Raw genomic sequence first — 9922 nt, 5'->3', positions numbered from 1 at the left:
AAAAGCTTCACCCACAAAGGTTCACCCAAAAAAAAAACTTCACCCGAAAAGCTTCACTTAAAAAAGCTTCACCTACAAAGCTTCACCTAAAAAAGCTTCACCTAGAAAGCTTCATCTACAAAGCTTCACCATCAAAGCTTCACCTAGAAAGCTTCATCTACAAAGCTTCATCTACAAAGCTTCACCTAGAAAGCTTCACCTAGAAAGCTTCAACACCAAAGCTTCACCTACAAAGCTTCAACACAAAACCTTGCTCCAAATAAACAAATTTTGTTCACAAAACCCAAGATGCCCTTGAACTTGTACAAAAACACTTGGGTAAACATAAACATTTTTTGTTTTACACCCACAAGGGCCCAAAATTTTCCTTCTTCTTTATTCACTTATATCTGTTCCCAAACATATTATAATAGATCCAACACCAAGCCAAAGTCCCAAGTTTCATAATGGACAAAGGTACAAGCAATTCATCAATAATGAAGGTGCTACAAAAATTGGAATCTGCCCCAAAATAGAAATCCAACCCAAGAGACTTTTTCTCTCTCTCCCTCTTCCGCCTCCTTTCATCTATCAAATTTCTGCAACCTCTGCTCTTCTCCAATGGAGCTGAATTTTAGACACCCTATAGTTCTTGAGCATATGAACAACTTTCAAGAAGGAACCATTTCTGTTTGAGCGACGGAAATTACAGTGTTGAAGCTCCAAACATGATAGTCGGCTTCTTGCAGATTTCGAAGCTGTTGTGATGTTTCGAAGATCTGGAAATATTTAACCGTTAGTTCATCCTGAATTTTTGATATGTTATGAAAGAGTCGATGAGGAACAGCTTCAATGCAGAAAGCATACCGATCTGAACAAGAGAAAATGGAGTTTCGAAGCTCACAACAAATCTGACGGGTTGACAGAAAAATAATAACCAGTCATTCATCATACCTGGATTTCTGGAGTTATACTGCTCCGAGGGATCTCAAATTTGGATATGTTGTAGTTCACAAGCTGAGTTCAATGAAGAAAGCATGCTGATCTGAGCAAGAGAACATAGAGTTTCAAAGCTCACAACAAATCTGACGGGTTGACAGAAAAATAATAACCAGTCATTCATCATACCTGGATTTCTGGAGTTATACTGCTCCGAGGGATCTCAAATTTGGATATGTTGTAGTTCACAAGCTGAGGAACAACTTCAATGAAGAAAGAATGCTGATCTGAGCAAGAGAACATAGAGTTTCAAAGCTCACAACAAATCTGACGGGTTGACAGACAAATGATAAACAGTCACTCATCATACCTGGATTTCTGGAGTTATACTGCTCCGAGGGACCTCAAATTCGGATATGTTGTAGTTCACAAGTTAAGGAACAACTTCGATGAAGAAAGTATGTTGATCTGAACAAGAGAAAATGGAGTTTCGAAGCTCACAACAAGTCTGACGGATTAACAGAACATTGATGAACAGTTACTCATCATACTTGAATTTCTGAAGTTGTACTACTCCGATGGATCTCAAATTTGGATATGTTGTAGTTCACAAGATAAGGAAAAACTTTCATGAAGACGACTTTGCAATCTGAGCTATAGAGAAAGGTGTTATCTTGCATCCACTCAGGCTGATTAGTGGAAACGAAAAGCAATTCCACCAAAGAAAAGATGAAAAAGAGAGAAAAGCTACTAATTGCACTTGATCTTGTCTAGTCAATAGCATGCAGCATCAAACACACAAAAGTTGGAAATATTTTTAGATAAAGCATATACGAATGTGTGACATCGAAACAAGGATTCGTTACTTTGACAAATTAGTAACACGCGAGACACCTCATTCGGCAACTCTCTTCGCCTGAAGACTTGGGGGACTCCCACCATATGCTACTGCACCTTGATACTCGGCAGTCTCACAACCACTCAGTGACTTGGATTTTTCAAGTCTCCAACCGAGAAGTTTTCCTCACTCGGGAAATTAAGGGAACACTACCTCAAACTACATGCTTCACTCACAAAGCTTCAACAATACAGGTTTCAACAAAAGCAAAAATTCAAAGAACTTTATGAAGAAGGCTTTGGTGTATTTAACACAATATGTTGAAATGAAGCAAAGCTTATTTATTAATATTTTCGATAAGCCACAAATATGTACATATACATGAGTCAAAATAAACAAACAAAAGGGAGCCTTCACAAAGGTTGCTTAGGGGAAGTCTCAGCAGTCGGTAGAGCCCCAGAAAGAGAAAGCACCGGAGGGTGGTTATCCGGAGCCTCAGTACTTGACAAAACCCCAGAAGGAGGAGGCATTGGAGGTTCATCATTTGAAGCTTCATTACCAGGTACAGCCCCAGAGGACGAAGGCAATAAATGCCTTTGGAACAAACCCACAAACCGCTGATGATCAAGTAAAACCTTACCATCAGATTCCTTCATCTGGTCAAGCTTCCTCTTCATGTTTGTAGCATAGTCATGGGCGAGCCGGTGCAACTGCTTATTCTCATGCTTGAGCCCTCTAATCTCCTGTTTGAGACTCATCACTTCAGCAGCCAATGATTCAACTTGGCGGGTTCTAGCAAATAGGCGTTGGGCCATATTAGACACAGAACCTGCACACTGAACACTAAGAGCCAGAGAGTCCTTAACAGCCAACTCATCAGACCGTTTGGAAAGTAGTCTGTTATCTTTGGGAGTGAGAAGGTTCCTGGCCACCACTGCAGCGGTCATATCATTCTTCATCACAGAATCCCCAACGGTAAGAGGACCAGTAGGGGATATGAAGGATGGGCGCCATATGTTGTCTGGAGAAGGCGTGGCTGTCTCTTCTCCAAGGTTCAAGTCAAAACGACGGTCGGAGGGTCCAGACATTTTCAAATGTGTTGAAGAAGGAAGAGGTCAGACAAATCAAGATCTTAGAAGTGCAAGAAATGAGCTTCTACTGGTAGAGATTCAAGTGTGCTGTGGAACTTAATGCCAGCCTCTATAAAAATCTGCACTCGACGGAGCTTCAGAAATCGAAGAGGCGTTTGCTTTCTCAAAAGCTGGGCTGCTCAGAGACCACGAGGGCCGATCTCAGAAATCGAAGAGGCGTTTGCTTTCTCAAAAGCTGGGCTGCTCAGAGACCACGAGGGCCGATCTCAGAAATCGAAGAAGCACCTGCTTTTGCAGCCTCGTCAGCACCTGTCACATGCACAATCAGCTTTGCGGAAATTACGGGCAATCTGTCGAAGATTTCTGGTGAAGTAGAAAGCACGTGAATCTTACTGTTCAATCACCGCTCTCCATATGCACCATCAACTCCTCGGGTACCACATATAACTTTGTCAAAGATCTCTGACAAAATTTAGGCACGAGAATTTCGAAGTTCCAGCTACCCTACTATTACCCATAAGGGTAAAGGAACAACACCACTGCTTGACAACTGGAAAGTCCCTATGTGTGTCGACCTCCGTGTTTTGCGGCAAGACAGGTTGGCAAGAACGTCCAACCTTTACTCACATTCGAGAAAAGACTCCCAACATAATTACTTTCTAAAAAACCGGAGTAGCACCGCTTTCCGAATCTCGAGAGTCAGATCCTCGACGGGATTGCTTGTTCGAAAACCAAAGAGGCACAACTCTCAGAACTTCGAGAGCCAGATTTCCTTAGATAAAGCTTGTCTGTAATCTTCACACGTAACATCAGCTTTCCAGATACCACATACCACTTTTTCAAAGTGCTCTGACAAAATTAAAACACGTGAAGCTGGCAGCTCCCACTACATTGCTGTGACCAAGAAGGGTAAAGGAATAGCATTACTACTTGTTATTGGGAAAACCCTATATACATTGACCTCCCTCCTCAACGGACAGGCAAACCTGCAAAAATGCTCAACCCTTTCTCGCATTCGAAAAGGCACCCTCAACATAACCTCTCGAAATACTCAGCTTTATTTCCCCCCGATAATACCTCAGCAAATAAGCCACACCAAGAACAAGAGTATCTCATATCATCAGGGTCGAAAGCAAGAGTATCCCATATCATGCTTTCTCCCTATCTTTGTCTTTGTCCTTGTCCACACCTGCAGGACAAGGAGAAAGAGAGCAGTCAGTCGGAACCTGAAATCAAACCTCCAATTTGGAACTGACTGCCTGGAGCCTTTGCCTGGTTGCTTACTTAGCATTGCTCTCGAGTACTCATCCTCAACTGCTGTCAAGGTCACGAATTCCACCGGCAAATACCTCATGACAGTTGATCAGATATTGGCTCTTTACACTGAAGCTGCCAAGCGTGGATGAGTCACTATGAAGGAATGTTCTGAAGGACCATTTAAATGCAAAGGTTGCACACCACTTCTGCCATGCAAAAGATTGAAGCAGAAGGTTCAACGGTGAGCTGAAACAGATCACTACAGCACGACACCTTTCCATACCACATTCATTATTCCGTCAACAGCAAAAGTATCCCATATCATCAAGGTCGAACGTACTCTAGATTTGATGGACTTGTTTTGACCCTCAAATTTTTGAGGTCGGCCTTATACTCTGAAGGGCACCAGAAAACCCTCCAGCACAGTTCAAGAATAAGCCTGTGGAAAGTTACTTCTTCAAAAGCAAAAGTATCTCATATCATCTCTTATCCATTTGCTTCTCCTTATCCTGGCAGTTGAATGAGAGACAAGGAGAAGGAGAACAATCAACCGGAAGCCGAAGTCAAACCTCTGATCCTGGGTTGTTTACTTGGAAGTTTGACTGCTTACCTTATCTGTCACCTCTTTCGGCAGATCTCCTAGCTCGGCGACTTGGGGGACTCCTACTATAGGGTTTGTATCACACTTGACTAAGCCCGAAACTACAACTAAGCTTTAAGTGAAATTGATACATTACCTTGTGCGTCAACATCAGCTAAATACACCATTCCCGGATGGAGGAAAGGTACTTCCAGAGAAGGGCAGATGAAGATCAGACCACACTTCGGTACTTAGAAGTTTCGTGATTACTCAAGGGATTGGATCTTGCAAGTCCCCAACCGAGGAGTTTCCCTCACTCGGGAACTTAGGGGAGCACTGTTTGTACCATACTTGACCAATCCCGAAACTACCGAGCATCGGCCAACGCTATACTGTCAAGGACCCAGAAGAGTTCCCCTCCGACCAGGAGGCCAATCACTACTCGACACGTGTCAAGATTAGAAGCCAATCAGAGCGCAGCACATGTCGACATCAAGAACCAATCATAACATGACACATGTCAATGTGACAAAGCTACAAGTTTTTCTATAAATAGGGGTCATTCCCCCACAATATTGCCTAATGCCATTTGTGTTAAATCATTCACAAGAACTCACTAAATTGAGAGCTTGATCCTTTGTACTTGTGTAAGCCCTTCACTACTAATAAGAACTCCTCTACTCCGTGGACGTAGCCAATCTGGGTGAACCACGTACATCCTGTGTTTGCTTCTCTGTCTCTATTCATTTACGTACTTATCCTCACTAGTGACCGAAGCAACCAAGCGAAGGTCATAAAACCTGACACTTTCTGTTGTACCAAAGTCTTCGCTGATTTTGTGCATCAACAAAATTTTTAGTAGAATTTGATTTTTCCTACAAAATACCAAAAAACATTAAACATAATAATCAATTTACAAGTGTAAAAAATGTGAAAAAATATGTAAACGCTCGTGATCGCATTCTCTACGCTTTGAAACCCTTCAAACCTTCGTGAATAGTGTCTGTAAGGGCAGTCATAATAATTAATATACAAACTTAGTTTACCTAACATTATCCTATTTATAAAGACCAAAAACTAAGAAAGACAAGCATCAAGACGTGGGGCAAGAAGATAGAGGGCTAGCGAGGTGAGCGGGAGGTGAAGGAAGGATCATAAGGTGATAGGAAGTGAGGACTCTTAGGCCCAACCCGAAACAAGGAGCCATCAACTATAGAATTTGTAGATGTAGGATTTCCTTATGAGGAAGGAGAGAGCAAATAGAGTTTCTACCCTAACAACATTTAGTCATTCAACAATATGTACTCAATTACATGGAATGTATGTTGAAATGTCCCACTTCGACTGTATCTCTGAGAAAAGAAGAGTTTAAATATCCCAACCCCACTCCAACTAATATCGAGGCATTTTGTGATAAAACCCCACATTTGACGGACTGTGTAGGTGGTATTTACAAAGTTGGGGACAATATCAGTGTTGTTGAAAGTGAGCCTTTGGCTTGCATCAAAGCCAAGGAGTGGGCTCCGCATGATGATGGTGGGTCCTTTGGCCCCGCGTGTAGGGTGAGTGAATTTGGTACTAGGTGGAATACCCTACAAAAAAAAACTGAAAAACAACTGTATTGTCTAGCCAAACGTACTAGTCAACTGAGTACAAATTTTTAGAATCCTATAAGCATATAAACCAAACAAACTTAAAAGGTTAAAACTTAACAATGTGAACTTTAGTTAAGTTTGAGTCCTAGTACTTGAGTTCTCTTGGTTAATAAAGTGTCAATACTAGCAACCCTACAAAGTTTAGTTCCAACAAAGTTATAAATACGGTTTTGTAAAGTATTGAACACAAGGATACTAGCAATCCTAAACAAAGAACAAATGAATCCTTGAGAACCCTTTTAATGGGAAAGATGAATGTTTCAGACAAGGGGAACAATGGGACACAAGTCACAAGCCAAAGAAACCTTTTTAGATCAAGGGTGAGAAATCTATGCACGGGAAAATGTGCTAGATGGCCCATATGGGCTGTCTTAATTTGCGTACCTAGACAGCTAGACAACAGACGAAATTTCTAACTACACAACTACAGTAAACAAAAGGAATCTAGAAAAATAAGCTTGATATGCAAATGCAAATGTATGATTCAAACCTTTTGTAGTGTAGAAGGCTGGTGCTTTGACAAGTTCAATCCTAGTAGAAATCCCAGATCAGCAGTGTACCCTAACTCTAAATTATGAGCATGTGTGGTAGCATTACAATATTTGACAAGGAGAGCCAAACACTAAACCTAGTACTTAACAATCTCCCCCTTTGGCTTTCCTTGGTAAAATAACCCTAAACCTACAACTTAGTTCACACATTACCCATACTCAAGAAATCATGCAGTGACAAGAGAAGTGCTAGTAACAACTCCTGTAGCAATCATACATTGCTCGGCAAGAGACAAGTGAGATTCATCATGGGTTATTGAAACATAAGCTCATTTTAAAAATGACACCACAAATTGCATGATTAACAAAGGTTATTTCAGTTACCACATTGAAAAGGATTTAATTTTTTCTCCCCCATTTTGTCATGGTAAGACAAAGGAAGAAATTGACAATGAAGCACATAGCAAGGAATAAAGAGTGAAGCTTAACACGCAAGAAAGAAGGGTCAATGCATCAAGGGAAACCAAAACAGCCCACAATGGTGCAAAGTTTGGAACCAAAGTGATAATATCTAACAATTTCAAGCGCAAAGATCACAAGATTCAAGATAAAGTCAAGAGAGTAGCAAGATTAATTACAATAGAAATTAAAGTTTCAGCTTTAACAAAACATTGTTCAATAGTTAACAAAACAGAACTCCCCTATAACACTTGCTCCTATTTAAACTAAAAATCCTTAGAAGAACTCCCCCATAAACTTATAACTCCTTTGATTGTGATGAGTCATCTGAACCAATAGGAGATCCAGCAACAATGGCATCTTTAACAAAGGCATTTTTAGTGCGGGTACACTACCAAAACCTTCTGAAGTTTTATCTTCATAAGAAGAATATGTAAATCAGATGTGTTTGCCCTTCGAGGTAGGAGTGGAAGAGATGTACTGATAAATATTGATGGTCACAACCTTTCCTTTGGTAGCATATATTACGGTCATCTTGGTAGCAACAACACTTGAATGGCTAGAGGAAATAGCAGTATGATAAGACGTAGGAGACAGAGCCATGGGGCGCTGAGGGATAAGTTTTAGAGGACGTAAAGATGGCTCGAGAACAAATGATGGAGGATTCATGGAAGTTTAACTCAAAGAAGGTGTGGAGACCGAGTGACTAACACGTGGTGAGGACGCAAATTGTCTAATCAAAGATTTGAAATCAACAAATTTCTTTCTTAAGGAATTGATTTCAGACTCAAGATATGTTATTTTTCTATCCTGGGAGGCATTTTGTGGAGGAACTGGTCTAGGATCAACCTAAGCTACAACATATATTACATTACTTAAATTGATCATATTTTTGTCAAGGTCCTTAGTGGTTCTAGGGCAATGATCATCAGGACGTTTTGTTGGAAGTATGCCCACAAAGCCACTCATTTGATGTAATAGCTTTTGGAATACTTATTGTATTAAACTTTTATATTTTTAATGAAGGGCAAAGCTTATTGTTAATCACTATTTATTGTATCATGTGTTTAAGCAATAAGGGAATCCAAGGAATGTATTTGATCTAAGAGATAAGTGATTTAAGTAAGTTAGATTATCGAGACCTTTCTCTTATGTTCATTCCTAAAACGTTCCTAGCCATAGGATTGCCAATTGAGCATTGACAATCCGCTAAGGTTAGTATGTGTTATGTCAACTCAAGCGTGAGTATGACTAGTCTCATGTCATTTAGTGTTAGACACTAAGGCAAACACATAGGTGCTCGAAAGAGTGATTGAGTACACTGAACAACAATCAAAAGAGAGTTCGAACATACATGTCATGTAAGAACTCGAAAGTTGCAATATGCAAAGTAGTCATTTGACCTGAGGCATCATTGATGTCTAATGGTTAGGTCCTTGATCTTTGATCATGTCAAAGGCATTCCATTGGAGTGTCCACGGCATTGTTGTGGTCAAGCTACCTAATCATGTAGGCATATGAATGCATAACAAGGAATCTCTAACCTTCCATGGTGGAAGGAGAATACTCTAAGATATGATACAAGAGTCTTTGGCCAAAGCATATGAATATGACTTAGGAAGTTTGTTCCAAATCATATTCAATTGAATCATATAGATAAGTATCACATTGGATAGTAGACATGAAACAAACTATCACCTAAAACAATGTGATTAAGAGTATTGTATTAGAGAAGGATCGTATTGCATTGTAGTTGTAACTGGATAGGTTCTCCAACCACTTCTACTTAGCTTGGGTAACCATGATATGCTGCTAGGTGTCACTCATGGTTTGTGGAAGCCCTAAAGATTAGCAAACACTAATTTTAAGGGAGAATTGAAATGTGGTTTCAATTCACAATCGATCGTTAAGAGTAACAATCGCCCACTACCTCGCTAAATGGAACCTAATGGATCGTACACCGAGTAAGGATGTTGGTGAAGAAATTAAATGAAATGGATAAGCAATTAAATGGTTTAATTGAAGAATGGTCAAGGTTAATTAATTATTTAATTAATTATACGAAATGTTCGTATTGGGCTTATATGTTGGTTTTGGGTTTCGGGGCCCAAAAGCGTTTTGGTCCACAAGGCCCATTATGTTTAAGTTGTATGACAACTAAAACAAAATGGGCAATTAGCCCAATCAATTTGATATGGCCGGCCATTAGGGTGAGAAGTGTCAAACTTGGATTAATTACAAGTTTGACACTCACATGTGATGAAGTATAAATTCAACTTTATAGCTTTATTTTCATTTAGGGTTTTTCTTGGTGAAATGAGGTGAAACATTTTCTCTCATTTTCTCAAAAGAGGCCGGCCACCTAGGGAAGGAATAGCTAGCAATCTCTTCTTCCCTAAGTCATCCATTTCATCTTCACATCACATCCTTGGTGAAGAGACTTAGAGACATCAAGCATTTGATGTTTTGGAGAACAAATCCTCAAATCCTCAAAGAAGCAAAGGAGCACTAAAAGGAGGAAAATCACAAGGAAGATCCAAGGAGCAAGGAGGTGACTTGAAGGCCCTCCACTTGGGTGAATCCCTTGTGTAATCAAGGATGAGCTTCAAGGGTAAAGAAACTCTAAATCCTTT

General features: G+C 40.2%; 1 long non-coding RNA gene across 1 annotated transcript; it reads right to left on the bottom strand.

Annotated features, from left to right (window-relative positions):
- Positions 1–291: 291 nt before the first annotated feature.
- LOC126629648 (uncharacterized) lies at positions 292–1688 on the bottom strand. Its single transcript, XR_007625817.1, has 3 exons — positions 1289–1688; positions 1108–1205; positions 292–758 (listed from the first exon to the last, which is right to left on the bottom strand). It is a non-coding gene; the product is annotated as an uncharacterized LOC126629648 (long non-coding RNA).
- Positions 1689–9922: the final 8234 nt, after the last annotated feature.

The sequence above is a fragment of the Malus sylvestris genome, chromosome 1 (genome assembly GCF_916048215.2).
Source record: "Malus sylvestris chromosome 1, drMalSylv7.2, whole genome shotgun sequence".
Taxonomy (NCBI): Eukaryota; Viridiplantae; Streptophyta; class Magnoliopsida; order Rosales; family Rosaceae; genus Malus; species Malus sylvestris.
This window is presented reverse-complemented; position numbering and strand designations above follow the sequence as displayed.